Genomic DNA, 25528 nt, shown 5'->3' with positions numbered 1-25528 from the left:
ACCTGTGTTGCATTTACCAATCAATAATAAAACAATCTTTAGTTGTTGTTTTTTTCCCCCATTTCACTCTTTTGCACGCAACATATACAAAAACATCCACATGCACACACACACACACTGGCTACTGTCTGACAGACAACAGGGCACCTCGTTAACTATGAAATACTGCTGTCCAATCACAGCGCTCATTAAAATCTGGATTTGTATGATGTAATTTTCTGGGGGAAGTAAAACAGCTTGAAGCACAAGCTCAAACCAGTGGGATAGTTGGTTAAAGGTTGTTGCTCAACACAGACAGTATTACATCTACTTTACACTGGACCATTAAACTGTATCTTAAAACACACAAACCCAAACCTTTTGCTCAGTTTGTTTACACTCCCCAGCACCATGGTTCTGGCTCTGCAGGATTAGCTTTAACCTCTATTTCTAGGAGATAACCACCTTAGCTGTCTGAAATTTCAAAGGATTTCTCCCAGTGCAATTTATTCAAGAAAGAATATACAAGCAAAATAAAAATACAACAAGCTCACATAGTTATTTTCTGTGTTCATATTTACACTGAGGTTAAACAATTTCCTTGTACAAAGACACACACTAGGTGGTACACTGTGTGAAAAATTTTTCAAACCTCCAGAGAGAGTTTATTTATTTAGCAACGTGTCTCAATGTTGGCGTCACACTGTGCCTGCCTCGTCTAATTTAATTTTAAAATTTTCCTTTTTTAAGATTCTGGGGAAGTTAAGACCTACAGCCAGTTTTCTGCCGGGCTTTTAAATCCCACATAGAACGTAATTTAATGTTTCACTATCATACTAGCCAAGAATGAAAGTCTAATGGGAAACCGGTAGTAATGACATGGATTATAATTATTTAGTAACATATCTATCTTTATTAACATATTAACATGTTTTCTGCCTGGAGTATATATCAATACAATTCTAATGAACACACTTTTTTTATCTGTGCCAGAAAACAGACTGATGGATTCACCAATTTAATAATTATAAAAGTGTATGAATATAATTTAATAATGTGTAAAATAATTAGTAATTCCAGCCACTTCTTTAAAACACAAAATTGCTAAATATTTTTGGATTATTGAATGGAGACAGAAAAAAATGAAAAAAGTGAGAGAAAACATTTTAGACTACCTTTCATCTCTTTTTAAGGAGTAAAGTGAATTCAAAGCTTTCAAATACTCCTTTAGAGCTGCAGAAGGAGAATTTCAAGATCTTTGGTTCAGATTTTGTCCAACATTGTTGCCCAAGTTTGTTGAGTTTCGGCACAATAGGGATCTTGTTTACTTGTGTTAGTATTCAGATAGTAACTAGGCCACAAAGCTCATGGTTTCTCAGAGGACCATCTGTGCCGGCGCATGTCCTGCCTCACCGTCGAGGATACTCTATTGATCTTTCAGCATCTCAGGGCGGGAGAAAACTTTGTTGCCACGGCAACTCTGGTGTAGAATGTAGGTCTTTGAATAGCATTAAGATGATGTCGAGTCGCCCGAAAAGCAGAGCTTCAATCTTAATGGGAGCTGAGAAGGTAGGAAGGGACGTGAACAGATGTCTGAATGGCTGAGGATATTAAAAAGAAAAGGGCAGCTCCGCCTCACATTTCTATTTCTGTTTTATTGCTTAATATTAGTGCCAGTTGCTAAATCGATAATGGTAGACTAGAGTGCAAGGTGATCTGGGATTTAGGTTTGTTTTTGTGTCCAGTCATACTGAACTTCATTTTAATGAAGACAATCCTATACTGTCATATTCAGAAACTAAATCAGTTTTTTTTCTTTAATCACACATTTACCTACGCCCATGGACATAATGACACCTATGACACATACCTACACAGTCCATGCACACATTGAGATATAATTATGCACATGACTAACTTATGCACAAGCTGTTAAACATCTGCGTACTTCTCGAGTCTGAGAGTTTAAGAAACAATGCAGTCATAACCTCATTTCTAAACCCCACTTAGTGCATTTGCTTTTGAATATAGTAAGGTGAGTAGCCTAATATAATTGAAATTTGAAGATCTGCATATCCTAAACCACCCACGAGTAAACCTGACACTCAACACTAAGCTCAGCTTTTCTCACGTTTTGATCTGTCCCACAACTTACAGTACCAGCTTCCTTTCACATCTGCTGTCTTTGGCCACAAAAGGCTGGATTACTACAAGTGTGACTAGTAAAAAACAAATACGTAGACAAGCAGAAACAACTTGAATCTGAAGCTCTGAACAGGAGAATGTCACATTTTCACCAGACTTTTGGACTTCACAGCTAGTATGTTTGTTGGTGATTTGCTCAGAATTAAACTGAAATGTCTGAAAACCCCTGAAAACCTGGTACAGCAAATTGTGGAGAGAGAAAAAAAATTGTTTATCAATTTCATTTTGTGATATTATTCACTCTAATAATATTGATAACTTGCCATCCCAAAGTCCCAGTTTTGCTTAAATTATGCTTTTGTTTAATTTTACCCCCATAACACAGCTTAAAATGCATGTCAGAATTAGTAAAGCCAATTTTACAGGGAGCTAAGTAGCTCTCCCTGTGGACACTAATGACTGATGACTCTCATCTGCATTAGAGGTGTACTAGAGCTGGCGTTTTATTTTGGTTAATGCCTGTGAAATGTTGTCTCTCGTCCTGTTTTGTCTTAAATGTAGTTTTTCCAGAAGCTACAACACTGGCTAAAGGACCCCTGCTGTCTGCCCTCCTACTGGTGGCTGTGTTTCTAAACTAGCTTCAGTTTGAGGTGAGGCTTATTATTGATTGAGGTGCATTTTGATACTGAGCTACCCTGCTTCTACTGGGTGTTAAGGTTTGTGTTATCTGTTTGCACAAACATACAGTATATTCTTGGGTCTAAGGGGTTGTTAGCCACCGATCCAATGGAAACAGTTCTTTCACTTCTCCTTTCTTTCTTATGTTGGGCCTTCTCTCCCTTGGTGCCTATTTAAAAGTTAACTGCAGTGTTGCCTTGAACAAACATCAATTTTTCTGCTTTATATCTGGCTGTGTGGTAATTGTCCTCTTGCCTCTGATACTGGACCAAACTAGATAAAAAGAGGTAATGGAAGCTACAGCTGAAGCAATTAAGCAAACAACAGGGGAGGACGAAATCATCAAAAACCTGTTGATATTGGTTAATTATTTAATTAATTATCAGGGGGAAATGACAAATGGCGTCTGCCTTACCAAACGAGAGGATTTAATCATTTTATCTTTCTTTTATGATTGTGAAAGGAAATGTGTTGTTTGTGAGTCTATGGCCCTGGGTTGAATGAAAATGAGCAACTGACTATCACCCTGTCCTTGAGGGAAGTGCCTGGGACGTTTTATAGACCACACCCTTATTTTAAAAACATTAATTGAATTAATTAACAATGAAATAATCTTTAGTTGCTCCATAATAGCAACACACTGGTGGTAAGGCTTTGGTAAGGCTTTATTTTCGATTTCCTTTATTCTCCAGTTAACCATATTCAAACTTTCCTCATACTGTCTTAAAAACTCTGTGAAAGGTCTACACAGTTTAGAGGCGATAGTAACAGAAAATGAGAGTGTTAGTTGTTAATAGTTACTGCCCACTCAACAAAACAAATTGATTCTTGATTCAGCACAAAACGTGCTATACAGTATCTCACTATGAATGTCCAGTTTTTTCTTGAATATAATCTTATTGTTAGTGCTGACACTGATTTGAAATCTCCTTGTCATCACCAACTAAATAGCAGCTACAGTATGTCACTGGAAACTCTCCAGGAAATGACATGAAAAATACATGACTGGTAAAAGCAAAGTATTGCATCCACATGACATCTGATCCTTGACAGAGATCATTAAGATCATTCAGTGTTACCATTCATTACCATTCATAAATCACAAGAGAAGCATAAATCGAGGCCCAAGGTGTGTAGGCTACACGTAAGTGCATCACAACACAAAGCCGCCCACACACACACACGGCACAGCAATATATCTCCATGTCCATGTAACAAACATGGTGAACAAAGAAAGAAAGCAGTAAGAGGAGAAAGCAAAGAAAAGAATAAATTAATGCTCAGTTGCCTCTCTGCCTCGGAAAATATAACTTTGCGTCTGTGTTTTATTTTTGTTCTCAAATATACTGAGAGAAAAGAAAATGAAAAAAACAAACAAAAAACTTGCTGCTTCTTATTATGGATTCTTATGGTTTACAAATTCTCAATAGAGCTGTGTTCAAAGATAAGACACCTGAGAACGTATTTCAACAATCAGCTGCTCACTTAAAATGACTAAAAGTAGAGTTTAGAGGGCGTCATAAACAATGCATCAAATAAAAGCTGAAAGATGCTGTCTCAAACAGCCCATCCTATTTCTGACTGTGCAACACCTTCCTGCCAGCGTACTCACAACACATCATCCTGTTTACACACACAAACAGGTCGAGCTGCTACCAGGACAACAACGTATCCTCACAACTTTTTACTTAAACAGCTAAATAAAAAAAACGTTTTCTGTTTCACCTGCTCAGCTACACCCAGATACCGTAACTTCAGGATAATACTGATGGAAATATTAATTAGAATGTCCCTGAATTCTGCAGAAGGATGTTCTCATAATTAAATAACCAGACAGAAATAACGGTTTTACAAATTGAACAACTGAAAATGACTAAGAATATCTCATAAATCACAGAACTGTCACATGAAGCGAGCACACGCTCCAGTTTCACAAAAATGAAATGCACAGATCAAACAGTGTCTCCCTAATTATTGTGCTCTGTGAGAATAATGTATATGAGTCATATCTACCTTCATTAAACTGTACAGGAATGTGCTTATTACCTGTCAGCTCATGTTCATTCAGAATGAAATATGGCCCCACTTGATGTAATGTTGAGATTATAACGTAGTGCCCATAGCTTCTTTTTCAAGGCCAGCATATCTCAGATGATCTTTGTGACTTTTTTTGTAATGAGAACCACCACTGACCTTTAAAATCTTAATTCATGTGAGAGCACACTAGAGCTGAAATAATTAGTCGATCAGCAGAAAATTAATCAACCCAGTTGTTTCCCTGTTACCTAATTCCTGCTTTAATGCTGTGAGGATTTGTAGCTTTCTATGCCGCCGCTGCTGCTGCTGCTGCTGCTGCTGCTGCTGCTGCTGCTGCTGCTGACGACATATCTTTGGGTTTTAGACTCAGAGAAAACTGAAGATGTCGTATGATTACACAGATTTCTCTCTTTTATTTCATCTCCTCTCTCAGGCTTCACTTTGGAGCTTGAGCCTCAATGCAGTAGGTCAGTGAGCCAATCAAGTAGAGAGGTTGACTGTTTTCTCAATGATTTAGCATATTTCAGGTAAACACTCGGATGAATGAAGACTCGTATGCCATCACAGTGGGTTTGGGTGGGCCATTATTGGATGTGACATCAAAGGGTTACAGTACAGTTAGTCATATATGATATAGTATTGGAGTACCACAAAGTCCAGATTTGAAGTGAGTGGCAACTGGAAAAATGAAGCCAATATGACAAAACAACCACTTGAGGCTGGCTCGACAACAAGTCAATCCCTACAGACCTCCATGTTAAAACACCCAGATTTACAGAGGACTGTTTAAAGCCTGGTACAGCCTGGCATATGGCCATTTTCCTCCTTCACTGTACAGAGTGTGTGGTGAATTTTAATAGAATTCACCTGTTGATATCTTATTTTCTATCTCTATTTCTATTAAACAAGGTCTGTATAATTGAGGGTGTAGCCGCTTCAAGTGACAGGTGAGTGAGTGAGTGAGTGAGTGAGTGAGTGAGTGAGTGAGTGAGTGAGTGAGTGAGTGAGTGAGTGAGTGAACCACAAGCAAGGAAATCTTCACTGTTCCATTTCATCTTTAAGACAAAATGACAGAAAAAAGAGTTTGTCAAAATTAAGTCAACGACTTATTATTATTGGAAAATAATCCACAATTCAATGTATAAAAAAATAACCAGTGGGGTGCCATTTAGCTCAGTGGGCGGAGCAGACGCCCCATGAGCAGAGGCTATAGTCCTCGCCCTCTGGTGGCCTTTTGCTACATGTTATTCCCCCTCTCTCTGCCTCCCAATTTCCTGTCTCCCTCGACTATACTATCAATTAAAGGCAATAAATAAAAATACCAGATGAGATTACATTTACATTACATTTACATTAGTTGGAGCTCAAGCATGTCTGTGTTGAATGTGACATTGAAAATAGTCAGTGATCAAATACGGGCTATAGATGCCAGAGTTTGTCCTTACCTCACAAAAACATCTGCTCAGAGTATTGTACGGATATTTCTTGGACATGACTTTGTCAGAAGGCGGTAAACACCAATTAGACTGTGCAGGCAGTGAACTGCTAGCTGCCCTTGTGTGACTCTTGTCAGGATGGAGGGATAATTATTGACAGGCTGAGTTCACTGGAGTCAGTTCTGTCCCCACCAGTGGCCGCCTAAACTGAAGCTCCGCAGCCCCAGGGATTTCTGGTTGCATCTCATCAAGGGGTGGGGGGGTGGGGGGGCTATCGTCATAAACAGGAGGAGCATTTGCATATTATAATTACAGTATGCCTGCATGCAAAGACGGTCTCTCAATTACATCCCATTTAAAACTTTCAATGAAGAAGATTTGAAGCACAAACTACTGAAGCTCCATAAACTTTAATTGTACGAGCTTCTCTAAACAGGATTGAGAACATTAGGATTATGTTGGCACAGCGTTAATTCTGTCATGCACATCACGTGTCGATTCATCACTGAGTTGATTGATTGTTACCATTTACCTGCAACAAGCTCTTTTTAATTTGAATACAGATATAATCAACACTCAATTGCTGCTGCAACAGCTGCAAATTACCTCCAGGCAAGTAAATATATGTTATATTTATAAAGCTTTTGGAATAAAAACAACTAAAAAGCTGCTAATTGTTACAGATTGGTGAATCATTTGTCTGACTGATTTCCAAACGTGTTTCCCTTGAATATTGCCTACTGATTCACACAAAAAAGTCAATTAGCCTACATGGGAAGGGACATACCTGTAATTAATATCAGTTTTGGAAAATATCTTCTTTGACAAGCAGCATAAAATGTGAACAAATGTAAACTGATTATAGTGTTGCAGTAAATCTGCAGATTAGTTTCTTCATTAATTAATCAATTGTTTGGTTTATAAGATGTCAGAAAATAATGAAAAATGCCAATCATGATTTCCCTGAGCCATATGTTGTCATGTGTAATGATTGCTTTCTCTGAATAACAATCCAAAACCCCAAAATATCACAAATAATCATAGCATGCAATGCCCCCTTACTCAAATAATCAAAGTGGAAATGAGTTTGATTCACATGAATGACATAAGAGTGCTTTTCCGAGTGAAGTGATTGTTTCTTGCTTTTTAGGTCTTGCAGCCACTCACGCTACATTTCTGCACAGAATCCTGATTACTGTATATCTATTCATTCAACCCTTCACTGAAACAGTCTCACTAATCACAACCACCATATGATGCATAATGGAATTATTTGATATGGTGTTATTCCAGTCAATCCACTTTATACACAAATTGCCTCCAAAACTAAGCCAAAATTGACTTCATTCCATCTGTTAGCTGTCATGATTAATAGAATAAACAGGACAATTCACTGCCCTCTGATTTACAATGGCCACTTGCCTATTTTACATTTTGATCTCAGAGGTTTTGCAGAGTTTCACACTCAGGGAGGATGCCATCTTTCACGGAGTTCACACACTGGATTAAGGGCACTACAGTAATTATAATAAAGATTAACTACACTGTTTCATCTTTAATGACAGAGTGTTAAGATGTTGAATTTAAGTAAAATTAGCTGCAGAACAATTTAAAAAATACTCTGTTAAATGTTAGAGTCTTGGAATTAAAATCTTACTAAAGTGAAATTAGACCCCTGGATGATAAATCCTGCAGGAAGGGCATGTAGGCATTTGTAAGCTTGTTCAGTACAGGCATTACAAAGCAGAGTGAAGGATACAACTTAAGTAATTTTCTAACAAACTAAGGCAACAAAGAGGCTATGGCAAATTATAACAATCATTCAAACCTGAAATAACTGGCAACAATAAGTCAGTCAGTATTTTTTTTTTTTTTTTACATGACTGGATTATTAATATTTATGCAATAAGATGTTTTCACATAGTAAAACCATTTGATGTACTTATCTTATGTTGAATTTCCATTTGGGAATTGATAAAGTAATTCTCATTCATTCTATCTTCATCTTCAAAAATAAATAGAAACAACTGAGAAGTAAGAAAAACAATTTCACAGTGAAATGTGGTCAAGTAGAAGTAATATGGAATTAAAATACTCAAGTAAAAGTAAATTAGATTTGAACAACCTGCTCATGTAGTACACCATAACAAGATATTCTTGCTTTACTATGAGAAACAATCCAACTTAGTGATAGTAGGGCTCCACCTAAATTTGTTCCTTTTTGGAGACGAGATGTGTCCTGACATCTACACAAAGCCTGACAATACACAGTGCGGCTGTTACTCCTTTCTCAATGTAGCAGTTTCACCGACAACCTCCAAGAGATTGCTGAAGTACAGTCAACATATTTGACGACGAACCAAGAAAGAAAAAGGTACAGATACACAAGCCATGATAAAAAAAAAAACAGGAGCAGCTAGCAAACAACATAAGGACAGACAGTGATTCTGAATGACATGCAGCTTATGGGATTTCTATTTTCGTGTTTAGATATTCTCAAATTCAGTAAGGGTCAGTGACAAGAACTGGTTATTTTAGAAGTGTGACTGACTCTTCCATGTGTTGTTTTTACATGTGTTCCCATATGGTGACAGTTATGTTATTTCCTCACTGATGCATGCCTGTTTGTCCTCTGCACTCATCATTTTACCCACTGGCTCTGTGTTTTATATTATTCTTGTCTTCATGTTCCTTAGCATTGCAGCTCCACACCCTCCTGGCTCTGTGCAGAATAGCTGAATAGACCCTCTGAATTGGTGCCTCATGAAACTATACTCTGCTACGGTGATGCTAAGGAATTCACTCTTGGTTTCAAATCATCCTCCCAAGACTCCTATACTGCATTGATCCTGCTCCGTATGTACCCTTGCAAGGCATTATGTATGCCTGTTATGTGATTCACCGATTCTGGTAACGAGCTGATTCTCACTGTGAAGACAATATATATCAAATGGCACCAAGGATGGATTACTGACCACCAGTTTATTCTACATTAAAGGAACCACGTTTGAAACAAACAATGCAAATCAATCACACAATAGAATCTAAATAACCCATTCCTTTCAGTCAACTATTGCAGTCACAATATGGCTCAGATTTGGATTTTCCTCAGGCAGAAAAACACGCACTTTCACACAGTATCACAGACTAATTAGAGCTGCTGATGCATCCAACCTGGGTTTTTAGCTACACTAATGACTAATGGCTCTGGAAATAGCCAGTCACTCTGTCAACCACTAAATATCTCAACAAATAATGGATGGATTGCCCTAAATTTTTCTACTGACATTCATGGTCCATAGGAGATGAATCACGCTGACTTATTGTGCACACTAGCATTATGTTGTGATGACTTTTTTTTGGTATATGTTTGACCAGCTATTACATGAATCTTAATGGTGCTGGTGAGAGGTTTCTCTGCTATCCGGAGACGCATCTCAAAACGAACACTTTGCACAAATCTTTATGGTTTGCAGATGATATGGTTTCAATTATTCAGATTGATTTAATGATTTCCTAATGACACTGACTTTTCCTCTAGTGTCACCACAAGGTTGAAAGTTGCTACTTTGAGTGAAAATACAGGATAATTTGAAATATCTTTCTTCAGTTTTCCACTGGTGCCATCATCGGGTCAAAATTTGAATTTGCCTGAATTCTTGCAAAAATAATGACATTCCCGACACCCTCGGGTGTTTAGTAGTAATTAGCATATTAGCATAAAAACATTAGCATTTAGCTCAAAGCTATGCTGTGCCTATGTACTGTATGGTCTCACAGAGCTTGTTGGTTTATACTTGATCATAACTAGTTCTTATGATGTAGTGTCTCACCACAATAAAAATCAAAAGTTTCCATATCAGCTAAACTCAAAGGGCAAGTTAAAAGTCTGTCATCATGGAGAGGGCGGAGACGTGGTATTATTTATAAACAGAGATAATGGCTTTTTCATACATTCATGTTGTTGAAGTTGGTTATTCATGCACTAAGTAAAGGAAATAGTTGTATCAGGCATGAAAACATAGAGCTAGACAGCTACAGAAATGGTTGGACAGTCTCCATCTCAGATGTCCAGAAAGTGTGGGTGTGCGTTGGAGAAGGGGATTCCTGAAAATATATGACCACCTGACAAGCATTTTTTATGGCTGGTGGTTTTGTTAAAGGAGAAGTGCCGTTTTTTCCAACCTGAGCCTTATTTCTGGCACAGAATAAGGTCGTTTACTCACCCATAAAACTTTGGTGTGATTAGGAGTCCTTCAGACGATATTTAGATCCAGTTGAGAGCCACATATGTCCATATAGTGGGATTGATCGGGGCACCAAGAATGCGCATTACTGTATAACGCATTATCTGCCACAAAACTCGTTCATTTCACCAATATTTTGTTATGATTCGCTAGTGCTATTCCCCTCTGAGTCCGGGGTTAGCTGTTATCGTCATCCAGGGTCAGTAGATTGACCTACAGTACTAACCTCTGAACTGGATGATGTCATCTCTGAGTGCCGCACGCAGCCGCAGCACGGCTCATTCACTCTGTGGTGGCGGGCGGCTTGTTTACCTGGAATTTGCTACTGCTAGTTTTGTGCAACATGGCTGAATATTTGTCAGATTCCTACAGAGCCCAGATGACGATAACAGAATGAGTTTTGCAGCAGATAATGCGTTATTTAGAGGCTGCATTCTCGGTGCCCCAAACACTTCCACTATATGGATATACGCGGCTCTCGAATGGATGTACACCAAAGTTATATGGGTGAGTAAATGACCATATGCCAGAAATAAGGTCCAGGTTGTAAAAAACGGTACTTAAACTCCTTTAAACTTGTGCTGTGTCTATATTTCGTAGGGTCCTAATCAGATCCTACGAAATATAAATTACTTCATTCATCATTTTGCATCTTAAGTCAAATACAGAATAAATATTCAATGTGTACCCATTCCTTTGAGGCCTAAGTATTATTTAATTAACAAAAACAATTGAGATTTATTACCAACGGGATCCACATGAATAAATCTACTGTAAAAATAATGGAAAAAACTCACACAGCTCTAATTGATATAGACGACAGTGGTCTAAATTCACTCAAGGCTATAACGCTTGTGTGTGTGTGTCACAACCTCAGAACGAGGCAGCTCTGCCTGCATGTGATTCAGTCAGTGCACACAAATAATGGATCACACGGCTTCAATTTGACACACTTCAAAGGAAACACTGCACAAAGTAGGTCTAGGCAGAACTTTTGACAAACATATATTTTGGGTATTGTATTCATATTTGCAGGGTGTCTGAGCCTCCCTAATCTGGTCTCTGTGTCAAATAAAGCACCTTGAAATGGCAAATGTGGCAGTGTGGCAGTGTGACAGCTAATAGACATATGTGGATTTATCTCCAGTTGTCTTTGTACCAAGAAAATTAATTGAATTAAATGAAGACTCGCTGCTGCCAACAATATCATCACCATGTAGCCGTTCACCATGACAGCTAAAAACAAAACAAAACAAAACAAAACAAAACAAAACAAAACAAAACAAAACAAAACAAAACACATTAATCCCATGCACCAGTTTCTTTTGTAAAACTGCTAATACTGGATTTGCATTCACATTTATGCATTGTTCATTACTATGTTTTGAATCATTTGTATCTACATGTTTTGTTTCAGTATGGGGTGCACCATGAACATGTAGGGCCCTAGTCTCGTAGACCGAGCGAAGTCTAAGTGCAGCGCAGCTTCGCCACGCCAACGGGGCGTGGACCAGGTCCTTTTCGCAAGATTGGTGGGCCGCGCAGTCAGACTTAGACCAGTGTAAACCCTCCCCTCGTCCCTCCCACCGGCGCAAACGGCAAAGAGGGAGGAGAGAGGGCGGGAGGGAGACAGGAGGAGGAGAGAAAGGCGTGGAGTGGGTTTGACACAGCCGAGTCAGATCTTCACCAATCAAATGAGCTCCTCTCCTCACCTTTAACTGCGTGGCGGGTGATGCGCGCTGCAAGTTTGTCATTTTATACTTGGACATGGACGGAGGAAACAGCGACGCCAGAGGCCGAACCTCTCCCCGGAGGAAACAGCTGTGCGGTCCGGAGGTCCGAGCTCAGAGTGACCAATAATGAGTTTACTAATATACTTAACCAGGATTGATCTGATACACTGAGAACGGCTGCCCAATGTAAGAAACAACAACTAATAAACTAATAAAGAAACTCACAGTTATTCAAACCCTGTGTAAGCAAGATGAGAGGTGTAGCCTACACTAATCACAACATAAACAAACACCATGCGGAATGAAATCAGCGTAAAGGACGCGCTCTCTCTCTCTCTCTCTCTCTCTCTCTCTCTCTCTCTCTCTCTCTCTCTCTCTCTCTCTCTCTCTCTCTCTCTCTCTCTCTCTCTCTCTCTCTCTCTCTCTCTCTCTCTCTCTCTCTCTCTCTCTCTGTCCGTCTCTTTTTTTCTCTTTTTTTCTGTGATAGAGAGTACTGTAGTAGGCTATATACTGACTATCTGATACCGAGGCTGTGGTGGACTAAGAGAGATGATGATTTGTGTTTTGTTTTTCATTACGGCTGCGTGATGTGGTCGCTCGCTCTAATGAATTAATAAGTAAATAAATAAATAAAGCGATCATCACAAGGGCAGAGTGGTATCTCAACACGGCAGCGACATGCAGTCATCCACCCTCAGTCCTGCTTGGGACATCCACAGCTGCTTTTCAGTGCCAGTTCGTCCCTGCTGTGTTAATTCAGGTGGCGCCGACAGCCTTTGATCTCTGCTTTGATCTGACGTCAGATGTGACGGGACAATCTATATAGATATAAATTCACTGTTGATTCCATTAGTTGCATTAAATAGTGGTTATTGTGGATATTTATTGCATTGAAATGTGTCTGGAACTGTGGAGATCTGCCTGTGAGGTCTTGGTGACGTGTGTGCACTGCAGGTCAGTCAGTCAAACTTCCACTGCACCTGCTGCGCTTCGCCCTGCGCTGAGAGTAGACCTGGTTGGAGGTGGCGAGCTTTCAGCGCAACCTCGGCGAGACATTTTCGCACAAAACTTCCACTGCACCAAGCTGAATCTGTGACGCCTCCCCCTGCTGCGCGGCCACGCCTATCTCAGCGCAGCGCGATCTGCCAATCTTCCAATCTGACTTTGCGCTAGGCTGCGCTGGTCGAAACTTGCATTAGACCAGCTGCGCTACCTTGCGCCACCTGCGCTGCGCCAGCAAACTAGGGCCCCTAGTGTCATGTTGCTCTCTTCTCATGTATTTTTAAATGTAATCTTCAACTGCAGCTTCAGATTAACTCACTAGTGGGCCCGCGGCAAAAATTAGCTATGGGCCCCAACTGAGTTCCTCACTGGATGCAAGGAAACTGACCAGCCTCAGGGTTAGTGGTATGTTCAGTTGGTGTGTAATTATTTGACTAAACACAAATTTATTTATATATATGTAGCATATGAAACAACATATGCAACACCTAAGGTACTAAATCTATTTTTTGACATATGGCCCTATTACAAGAAAGCCTTGTGATTTTTTGGGAGCCACCATATGGTCTTTCACATTTACAGTTTTTATTGTGCTTTAGTTATTATCAAACTAATTAGCAAATAAAGAAATGGCCACAAAGTAAAAGGGAAATATTAGCAGAAGTAGATGATACACAGACAACTTGGGAGGGGGTCTGGGGCCCTGCAGCATTGTCCTCTCCCCCTGGTTGGTAATCAAGCCGCTTTAACTGTAGTCAATGTAAGGCTCCCTGTTGAAAGAGCACATTGTGCGTGTCCTTAGGGGCAAAAAACTGCATCCATATAACATCTGCAAAGATAATTTAGAAAGAACTGGAACCTACAGTACATTGTCTACATGCATGTTGGCATGCTAGCAGTTTTTTTCCCCCCTTGCCTTTGCTGGCGTACAGTATAGCTATATTCCTTGGCAAGTTACTGCTACCAACTGTTGATCTGTGAAATCTCATAATACTATTGGCGGGACTTTGTGTCATGTCATTGTGTGAATGCACATCCTTGTGCACATACAGTGGTGTCCAAAAGTCTGAGACCATTCTCCAAACCAAGAGAACAGGAACAGAATGGGCCCTGTTCAAGCCTGGCACTGATGCAAGCCTTCAGTGATCCAATTACAGACTACATCGGTTCACATCTGGTATTACTGTAAAATGCTTCCACATATGCATTTACATGTGCATCTACACGTGTCACATTATTATGCAAATGATTACATGTGTGACTGTTTTTAGCCTGTCCTGACTAGATGAGTCGGTTGTCATTAGAAAGAGAGAGAGAGAGAGAGAGAGATCAGCACACACGTGCATGCTCACACACACGCATAGGGTAAATCATTTTATGTATACTTTTTTATTTATTTGTATATTGTTGTATATTGGTTTCATGAGTTGTATTGTGTCATTGATTCCTAATGCTTTGGCAACATAGTTCTTTTAACTGTCATGCCAATAAAGCGAGAGAGAGAGATAGCAGGGCAAGAAGGATGAAGAATCATTGTGCAATTAAATAAAGTGTTATCCATTTGAAATGGTGAAGTACTTTGGGTTCAGAATGAAACTGTGGTGGGACTAAGTATATTGTGGAAGATGACATTCAGACAATAGGTCGTCCCTCAGTGTGGCCTGCATGCATTTGTTTCTCAGGTGTACTGGTACTCGTTGTACCATACCTGGTATTGAACAGAGCCATGGTGAAAAATATTGCTCCACAGTATTACTAGTGGTTCAAAATCTCACAAGGTACCTTTTAGATTCATCCAACCTTTCTGCAGAGTTTCCTAAGAAAAAAAAAAAAAGCCAATAATGATCATAATTATGCACGATAGCAAAAACATTGTATGATGTCAACGTGTTAGAAAAACAAAAATCAGCCTGCAAGTTTTACCCGCCACATTCCAATAAGGGTCGTGTTTAAAAAGTACTGATATGCATAACTCTCTTCAAGTGAATGTGATCCTTATTTGCTATTTCTGCCTCCGATTACAGTTATTTGTAGAAATCAGGTCAATGCGGTTACTCCAAGACATATCTGTATAATTAGTAATTATATCAATGGAGTGTCTAGATTGACTGCAGACAAGCTCATGGCTTTGTGAGCCCCTAATCACAAACCTGTCAGGCCTGTTATTTGGGACTGAAAGACACATTTAGCTCTCGCTTATCAGTCACATAATTATCTTTTCTAGATAATAAGATATCTAGATTTTTTTTTCCGTAGTTGTGTACAAAGTTAATACAGCCGATTCCTTGTAAAATAGTCATGCCCTGTAAAGTTGCTGATATCTTCCAAACTTGTCAAATGAAATGAAACTGATAAAAACATTTGAACAATGCTTTAGCTACTTTCTTAGTTTACTTTAAATTGCATATCTATTTAACCTTGGAAATAGAATCCACGTACCTATAACAACTAAAAAGGCTAAGATTTATTTATGGAAATAATTGTACTGGCCAATATTAATGGAAAAGAAACATTAAATACAGTCCGTGTAGTGACTTTACCACCAGCAAGAGGAAGTTCATTATGGGCACCGTGCATGTGGCTGTACCATAAATAATTACTTCACAACCTATTTGATGAAGGTGGCATTATCAGAAATTGCTCTTTATTTTCTGTCTCTAGTTAATTAGTAAATTTGATAAATTAGCCACTGAACCAAATTGCTGTCCAAAAGCTATCAAGTTAGGAACAAATTAAGCCTGAGAAATGAGGACATCAGAGAACATTCAGTGGGATTGAGCTGAAAGTGATTTTTTTGAGGGGGTTTTGTTCCCTTTTATTGGGCAGAACGTGAATTTAATTCAAAGTCCTACATCAAGCAGTTTCTACATATTCAACATCTCCCAAATGGGTGCTTGCTGCCACATTCAATGCAGACGTTTGCTCAGTGCAGGAAATGATTTGTAAATAAAACCGCAGCCTTGGATTTGAATGAATTCTTTCAGGAGATGTTAGGATCATTTCCCAGGTTTGATGTATGATCTGAAAAAGAGAGGCCAGCGCTGCAGCGTGAGTGGTTTTGTCTTTTGGTTTGATCCTCGGCCCTGGCCCTTTCTTTTCACACTCCTGTTTATTTTCTCAGTGTTTGTGTGGGCCTCCTCTTCCAGGAGAGTGATCTCTCATCTAAATGAATTACACGGAACTGGATATATCACTTGCGAATTAGTGGTATGCACAGCAAAGGGTATGTTTGTCTGGAAATGACGGATATTTCAGTTGCTACATGTTTCTGACTGATAGTTTTCATCTGCTGCAGGAGACAGGTGTGGGGAATGAACTGAGAATAATGTGGCTATAAAACACACAACACCGATGGAGAATGTGACTGGGATAGTTTCAAACAACATTTCTATAATTTACTCTAGACACTAACACAGACCATAATCTTGGACAGCAGGGCAACCTGCTCAGTGCCGTTATTGCACTTTAATATAGCTCTGTCCATGCCACTTGTCCATAATACTACACCCAGGCAAGCTCATTGTGTTGCCAGGACCACTTATAACACCCCTGCCTCATGTGCAGCTCCTCCTCCTCCTCACTCTCCTCTGCCTATGAGCCAATGCAAATTACAGTAACAGCTTGGACGTGAGTATAATCTCAAGTGGTGCGAGCTGGGCTCCATGGCAAGGCATGCAGGCAGATGGAAGCAGAGACTCTGCCAGGCCTCTTTAGGGGCTCCCACTCTTTCTCCAGCATGCTAGACAATGGAGGAGCCGTGGCTCATCACCAGCTACTGTACTCGTCTGCCACTATCATGCAGCCTACTCTCTCACGCTGTATTTGGTAAATGACATGAAAGGAAGGGGACTCCTGTCATGGTCTTGTTTAGACCCATGCACAGATGGCTACATTATATCATGAGGCACTTTAAAAAAGCAGAGGGCAGAGATGGAGGATGTGCAGACTTTCACATTTTTGGTACGATGTGAAGGAGATATGAGAGGAGCACAGTGGGTGTGTTTCTATGTGTTTCTGTATGTATCTCTGCACAGCAGGTGGTTAAGGCCTTTCCCTTGAGCTATGGTGGATTTATAAATAGCACTTTAAAATAAACAGCCTCCTCTATGTGCATAAAAGATCATATCTTATTTTTTGCCCCATTAACAGAAAAGCTTTTGATTCTCTTGGAAAAGCACCATATAACATTTATCAACGCAACTCCAGTGAGTACAACAACACTTCAAATACTGTACTGAACATGGTTCATCCAGACAATATAACTTGAGCATATTTTAAATGTTTCATAGGTTTGTTTGACCCCAGGGAGACCAGTTTAGATTAAGTATTGAATTAGTTTTTTCTTCTCTTTGCCTGAGCATGCGTCTCTGTATTGCTGAACTTTCAGTAACTTCAGCCTCTGATGGGCACGAACCAGACAGATGCTGCGCTCTGTAATTTGTCATGCCCTGTTGATTTCAGAAAAAAATGAATAAAATGATAGATTTATAAAACAGGCAGGTGAGACGTGAATAAAATTTGATCCGTTTCTCAATTCAGACTTTTTTATTTCCAGGTGAAGTGCTTACCTCTTTGGATTCAAGCACTGCAGTAAAAAGTTACATCAAAATATAATGCACCTGTTATTTTGAATGAATGAGCTCTGGGCTTTACCCTTGCATGACAACACAGATCAGAGGTCCTCTGTTTTGCAGCTCTGGGAGAGAGGCTTGTTTACGCTCACAGACACCGATGGTGCTTATTCTTGTATATTAATGTAAATTGATTCTTAAGCTCAGTTATGTTTCTTGAAACCAGTGAGGATGTAATAAGGTTGCACCTTCGCACGTCATTAAACATCCTTCTGAATTCTTAATTGTGTGACACTGCAAATCAGGGAGCTCCGAGACAAACATATGTGCCTCGGAGGAGTTCAAACAACGCCCTCCCTCCCATACGCAACGACAAACCGCACAAACGATATGGTGTATGAAGAAATCAATAGAGTGTGAGTCAGCTGTGTGTCAAGATGAGGCTGTTTAAGTGACTCAGTCTTCAATGTGTTGCCAACCCTGACTGCATCTGCACGAACAAAAAGATATTTGACTGAGAGCGAGAAAGAGAGAGAAAGACGCTGAGCACAACTCCCCTGGAGCTATGCATCCATTGTATCTGACTTGTGCTCGCGCGCATGCAGGTGTGTTTGATTTTACTATATTTTTCACTGTTTTTTTGGAAATAGCTTTTAGCTACGCCATTTCAAATTCACAAAGCCCTTGTTGTTCAGAGACGCGGATGACAGGGAGTGTATGGCTTAATTTCTGTGGATGATTAGAGCTGCAGTTACAAGAATCAGGCTCAGAGATGATATCTCGCCGTGGCAACATGTGCTGTAAACCTCAGCTGTACCCAGAGCTGCTACTTCACGCTGCCTGTCTGTCACTGCTGCCAATACTTGGTATTCCATGAAAAGCAAACTGCAAGACTCAGACTACCTTGACAAGAGGAGCAGGCCACAATACACAAGACGGGAGAGGGGAGGCACACATGCACAGTGTTACCACTGGAATGTTGAATATGTGAAGGTAATAACTTGACCTCCTCCTCACTCTCCCCTCGATCCCTGATTAAAAACATGAAAAACATGTATTCATTACCTACTTACTGAGCGCCATTTTCTCAGTTGTAGTACCATAATTTTGTGCAGGCAGAGAGGAACGGGTGGGGAATCCTGTTGTTCCGCCTCTTATCGCCCTCAAACTTGACAACCAGGATTAAACTACACTCGAGCGAACAGCTGGGCAAAGATGCCCAAAGAATGCATATGGGCCAAATTTGCCTTACTCACCCAACACAAATTGCTTTTATTTGACGGGATGGGTTGATTCAATTCTCTTAGAAAGGATTAATTTAACTATGGGAATTATTTTCTTTTTTTTTTTAAGGACAGAAACAGAACAGGATGTCTCACACTGCACAAAATATGCAGAATTATGCAGGGTGCATGACTGTTGTAGACGCTGCTTGTTAGGCGTACGACGAGGGGGAGGGGGAACACTGAAGGGAACGGCAGTTATGTTCAATTCAGTAACACAAGCCGACTAATTAGCACTGCCCTGCCATTCCCTTTGAACCAGCAGAGGACAAGTGGGAGCCATCATATTTCTTTGTTCTCAGCACCGTGTGATTCCCCCCTGACCACAGGAACCACAGAGTTCTGACCACAATGGGTCAGAGGTAGGCAAGATAACCTCATTTCCCACCCCTCTCCTCACTGAACTCTCCCCCCAAGAGGAATTACCCAGACCTTTTCGTAAAACCACGCCCTCAGCAAAGTACAGTTACTGGCAGCATGCTGCATCAGATACGGTGCCTAGATGTAGAGCGATGACATTTTCAGGATGCAGACCTACTCCAAATACACCAGACAGATGTTAAGGGGATGCAGGTACCTACAGCACTTCAGATGCACACAATTATTTTCGACTGACTGTTCTCAGAAGACGGAACACAGATCATTAACTCTAGCCTCTCGTGGGCTCTGTTTTAATTAATAGTTTTATACTATATAATGTAGAATTGAAACATGAAACGGCATTTATGTGCTGCCGCAGTGTTGTGAGGAGAACTTTATGGTCTAGTTTAGGTTAGTTAGCCTAGAGATCCAGCCAGTTACACTATGACTCCAGATAGGAGCTCTTTGTACCACACATGGGTCTTGTCATTTGAAATTCTTGACAAAATGAGTTCAGTGGTTTTAGGTAGGAGAGTAATTATTACTCACAGAGGAGTATTCTGGCGACGAACGACAAGAACAGCAGCTACAGAAAGTCAGGTCCAGGACTTGTACTCTTCCAGATCCATGAAAATGAGCCACTAAAATGACATGGCAACCTGCTCTAACTTTACCCTGATAGATGCTATATAGCACAGAAAGTGTCCTTTGTATTTTTTCTCATTAAGAATTCTCAACAATATACTTTTGCTGTCAAAATTAAGATAAAAGAATAGGAGATGATGAAAATGTTGGCAGGCTCAAAGCAACAAGTCTAATGAACAACAACAAGAACTTTTTGCCCTTATTTTTCCCCCACGTCTTCCTTTGAGGCTAGATATTTGTTCCTCTTATTGGTAGAGGTTGTGTGCAGCCTGAGAGACTGCAGGAAACAAAATGCTACTAACTCTTGCCAGCATAATTGGGGCATAAAGAGAAAACCTAGGGATCTATATAATGTTTTATACTCACTCACAATTCAATAAACAACTAAGTATTGGGACTCAATCACGGAAACGTATTGACAATCCAAATATTTATAGTTATTATAGAGTTATTATGATAACCCATTGCACCACCCCTCCTCATTTCTGAAACCAAATCCTTGTTTTTCTTCCCACATCATCACCACAACATTTCCAACAACTAAAACATCATGTTGTGTCACAAAACAATCCCAGCACTGCAACCCTGTTATATGAAAACATTTACTGGGCTTGCAAATTACATACAATGTATTACAGTGTAATATATCGTTTGTGCAAAAAACCCATTATTATCAATTGTGAATCTAAGGATGCACTGCATACTGTCCATGAACCCCCTCGAGTTACAGTATAATGAAAAACACTCCCACACTATGTGTACCCGTGCAGACATTGCATGTTGTTATTTATATACAGCGTCCTTCGTACCTACAGTACCTGCCTGTAAAGAACAGCCAGATGTTTATGTTTGTGCATTTCAGTTTCAGCCTTTTCCAGATGAATCTCACTATCCAAAGGTATCTCTGTTGCCTGCACTGACAGCCAGTCAAAACCTGCGCCTAATGCCCTGTATGCTTAAACATATGGCCAATCAGGCTGATTCTGTTCTGACAAACTCCACCCATAAGGGTGTTTAAACAGTGTAATACAAATGCTGCAGGAAAAAAAAAACCACATTTGCAAATTTGACCCAGTTCTGTCCTGCACCTGTAGTTTCATCGTCTTTTCTGTAATAAATTCCCATCGGTGATCTACATAGTACTGCATCTTCAATCTGCTGATGCACCTCTGCACAACACAACATTTTCAGCACAGTTAGAGCCGTTCCAACTAAAGATGAAGCTGCGACTGCACAGGGCCACTACTACTGTATGCACACGTCGACTTGAAAAAGACAACAAACTCACCGGATATCAAGCCCTCATTTCCATCGCAGATTTCACATCAGCATCTCAATCAGCTGAAGGTCAAAGAGTCAAGAACGAGGCAGGTGACTCCCACGGGCGTCACAGGAAAACACCACCTAGAGGACAAAAACAGGGTGAGGCTTTTTGTTTAGGATGTAGACTCCTACGGCTGAGTTGAGTTAACAAACCAAGCAGACGTGTGCTGGTTTTAACACATTGTAGAACGTTTATCACCTACGTCTAGATAGCATTGTAGTGGAGGAGGCAACATTCCTCAACACACTGGAGAAGCAGTCATACATTCATAATCTCATTGACTGAGCTTGCTCCTTTTTCCACTTGGCAGCTTTGGGTGCGATATGAACGCTGATCTGATTATGAAACAACAAGAAAGAAGCATAAGCTGCGGGAGAGGCACCAGAAAAACAGAGTTGGAGATACCATGACTATGAATGTGTGTCCTGTCATTAATATTTCACTGCATCATTGTAGCTAAAGAAGGAGAACAAAGTGTAAAGGGGAGCATAATGAAAAATTAATCATGTTTTGACACAGCTTTGGAATTTATCCGTGCAAAACAAAGAACGGGTGAATCTTCTGCTTGTGATGAGATTTTGTGACTGAGAAAATAAGGTGATTAATGCGTTTAAATAATCACTGCACTCTTTAACATACGGTTGTTGCCATTATATGCACCAATCTGATCAAGATGGATGTGAAAGACGTTTTGTAACTCACTTACCGGGCTATTTTTACTCCTAAATTTTCGTGTTTTTTTTTTTTCATTTTCACATTGGTGAGGGGTGACTGTCAAGGTCACAGGTCCTCAGTTCCTCTTTTGTCTCTGGATTTCAAAACAAGCTACATGACATGTCTCTACTCAGGGTACAGCAGCACGCAATCCAAGAGAGATTACCATATCGCTCACATTTGTCTGCAGAAAGCCCTCATGCATTAAGAAACAGAATTCTGCACTCAGGTTCTACTTCCAGCTCTACTGTACATGAATTTGTATTCAGAAAGGGACTTTAGGCTTGTCACCTTCAGCTATTCACCCGGGCAATAAAGTATTTATGACGCAAGCTTTTGCTTTTTGATACGTCATTACAGTCCTCTCCGATTCATGTGCTGGGTTCAGTGCTGTCATGTCAAGAGTTTAAGAAATGAAGCAGAGAAACAAAGTAACAGTGTAGGTGTCACAAATTTCACGGTCTATCATTCCACAGTCTATCATGCCATGCATATTAACGCTTTCCGCTTGTGTGCATGGTGGTGGTGCTGCAGCCCGCTCTGACAGTCAACGTGACAGTGAGCGGTGTGACTGCAATGCGACCCAGCGGCCACTGGAAGATGCATAATGTTTAAATTTGTCATCCAGAACGGCCTAAAAACTGATTTTTCAGTCTTATCTCCATTCTCCGAGCATCAAATCATCACCTGGCCCAGTGTGATATGTCCGGTGTCAACCCAGAACAAGGCAGTCTCACTTAATCTCCAACATGGCTCCCCTTCAATGTATCAAACGGTCAACTTGCCTGCTCCAGTTTGCTCTCACTGCCACAGGATTTCACCTCTCTGTTTCTCCTTCATTTTCTCTTCGGGCCCTTATAGGAAGTGAGCAGACTGAAATGAAAAAAAAAATCCTTGGTCCCAGGCAACTTTGGCCAAAGGACATACTCCGTCAAGTCATTATTCATCACTGTGAATCCTTCCTTCCTATCTGAGCAAGACGACAGTTGTTAGGGAGACAGTCATCTGCCTGCACTGCCAGCTTTGTTACCTAGAATACTCTGGCTTGACAACAGGGGCGACTGACACTCTTTCCTTTTTACCTCTCCGCAGTTGTATTCTGTCTTGTCAATCCACACAGAGACCTTTCCTTCTTAGATATCAGCTCTACAAAAGCAGCAAAAGGATGGCTCCTCTGCACAAACCTTCAGGCATCTCATTACATCAGATTCTGCTGACCATCTAGGGAACAAAAAAAAAGCCTTGGGGCTCCGATCAATTATGGATTTGAGTGAATGCATTCATAGTGGAGATAGTTGCCTCTCTTTGTGCTCCATTCCCCAGATATTGACAGAACTGATGGCCGCTACTAGCAAGTAAGTGAGGACCCACTGCATTTAATAGACCACAGGAGCACGGGAAATTAATTCCACCGTGGCCGTGTGAGGAGATTTTTATGTGTTTATTACACACTTTAATTATTTTTAAATTACCTGACTGGAGTGAAGGTTTTGGTTAGAATTACATTTTTCAGCCAGTTCCTCCTTTCTGTAACTGCGGGCGGGGATTATGGTGCCTGAGATAAAGCACCCGCAGCTGTAACATGCTTATTAAAGGACATTCTCAATGTCATCCTGACTCAGCGGACTGAGCCTCTCGTTGAGGAAACAGTGATGTTGTTTAGAGGTGTAGAGTAGCCTGATAGTTGTCATAACTGTGAGGTCAAACTCATCCTCAGCAGATCCACTGATCTGAATGCCATGACACCATTCCCCCTTTCCCCCGGCTTTACACTCATTTACTCTTCACGTCGGCACTTTGATTAATGACTTGATTTACACACAGGATCACATACGCTTTATGGCAAGATATCAATCATAGTACTGTACGCATTCATGGATTTTCAGCAGCTGTGTTGCCACAGTCAAAGCTTAATTACATCTACCTAATAGGGGAGCATGAACAGCAGTGGCCCAAAACTGTTAACACATTGAAGACATGTATCTACAGTAAGTGTACACCCAATGTGTTCAAATACTTTCTATATATACACTATTTGTTCACTAGTTGCAAAACTCTCAGAGTCAACTGGGGACAAAACCACAAAAGTGAGATGATTATTAAGGACGAGCATCTGTTTCTGTCGAAGCCATTTCCACTAATCTAAAACACCATCAGACTCTAATGAACGCTCCCATCCCACTGGCCTGACTCCAACCAAACTGAGCTCTTTACTTGAAATGAGACAAAACAGTTTCAAGGAAAATTGCTTGTAGGAGCAGTTTGATTGAATAATTAGGTTTTTATTAGCTTCTACAAACCTTTGGCATTTGAGGTCAAGAAAAGATGAATGGTAGGTGTGTGTGTGTGTGTCCGTGTGTGTGTTCCCCAGCAAATCAATACTCATGAATTCACTGTTTCTAGAGGGCAAAGTTAGAGAGAAGGTCTGCAACTAAAGGGGCAGGTTGGTATCACATAAAAAAAACATTCACGGTGATAATTAAAGCTGGTTGTATCATGGTTAGAGTGCAGCACACAGAGCTGCAGGATCAGATGTAAAGGTCTTCTAATTCACCAGTTGATGCTGCAGGCTTTTCAAGAGGACTTTATCCAAACACGTAAACATGGATTAAATTACAGGCCTGAACATACTATTGGATTTTGCTCATATTACCATCAAACTCGCATATCCAAATATGGAGGGGTTTTTTGCAATGTGAGTCCATTTCATCCACACTGCAAATAGGGCTGTGAATCATTTGCCACTTTTTTTTTCTTTTCAATTTATCATTTTTTCTACAAAGTAGCACAAAATGTCCAAGGAGCCCAAGGTTATATCTTTTATCCAACCAGTGCTTGTTTGTACCATCAATTTACAAGATGTAAAATAAAGAGTAATTTGAGTGTCTTCCGTCTGTGTAGCTTTTTCAAGCAGTATATGAATACTTTTCATTTTTCATGATCAATTTGTTACAGATTTCACTTCTCCTTTTATATGACCGGGTGACGTTAAAGGTCCTGGGCCCTACAGTGACCAATGGGTAGGTAGGAATTGGGGATTTCATACCTTGGTATGAAAAGTTGAAGGATGCTGGGAGACTGAGTTCAATGGCTTTGCTTTGTCTGTGGAACGAAATAAGCCATGTGGTCTTGTTCTCCATTTTGAATGTGTTGTGGCCCAACACCAACAAATTAGCCAAGATGTAAAAATTACAAATAAGATTGTGTGTGTGATATTTAGGTCAGGTGTGGTAGACGGGTCTCATAACTGTGGTGAAATGTTGTTGTTTTGCATACACTGTTGTGTGAAACATCTTTGAAATCAGCTGGCTCCAGTTACATGACAATACTTCGGGGAGAGAGTGGACATGTTTTAGAGATATGATCAGCCAACA

The 25528-nt window shown here is 40.3% G+C and overlaps 1 protein-coding gene and 1 long non-coding RNA gene across 2 annotated transcripts in view; both read right to left on the bottom strand.

Moving 5' to 3' along the window:
* lrfn1 (leucine rich repeat and fibronectin type III domain containing 1) overlaps positions 1–21426 on the bottom strand; it is a 28350-nt gene extending 6924 nt beyond the window's left edge. The window contains exon 1 of the mRNA XM_083985417.1: positions 21405–21426. The gene's annotated coding sequence lies outside the window, so the exon portion shown is untranslated. The remainder of the gene's footprint in view (positions 1–21404) is intronic.
* Positions 21427–21429: 3 nt separating this feature from the next.
* LOC310996111 overlaps positions 21430–25528 on the bottom strand; it is an 81225-nt gene continuing 77126 nt past the window's right edge. The window contains exon 3 of the long non-coding RNA XR_014595883.1: positions 21430–21520. This is a non-coding gene — a long non-coding RNA (uncharacterized lncRNA). The remainder of the gene's footprint in view (positions 21521–25528) is intronic.

Source organism: Trachurus trachurus, assembly GCF_905171665.1.
Source record: "Trachurus trachurus genome assembly, chromosome: 13".
NCBI classification, from domain to species: domain Eukaryota; kingdom Metazoa; phylum Chordata; class Actinopteri; order Carangiformes; family Carangidae; genus Trachurus; species Trachurus trachurus.
This window is presented reverse-complemented; position numbering and strand designations above follow the sequence as displayed.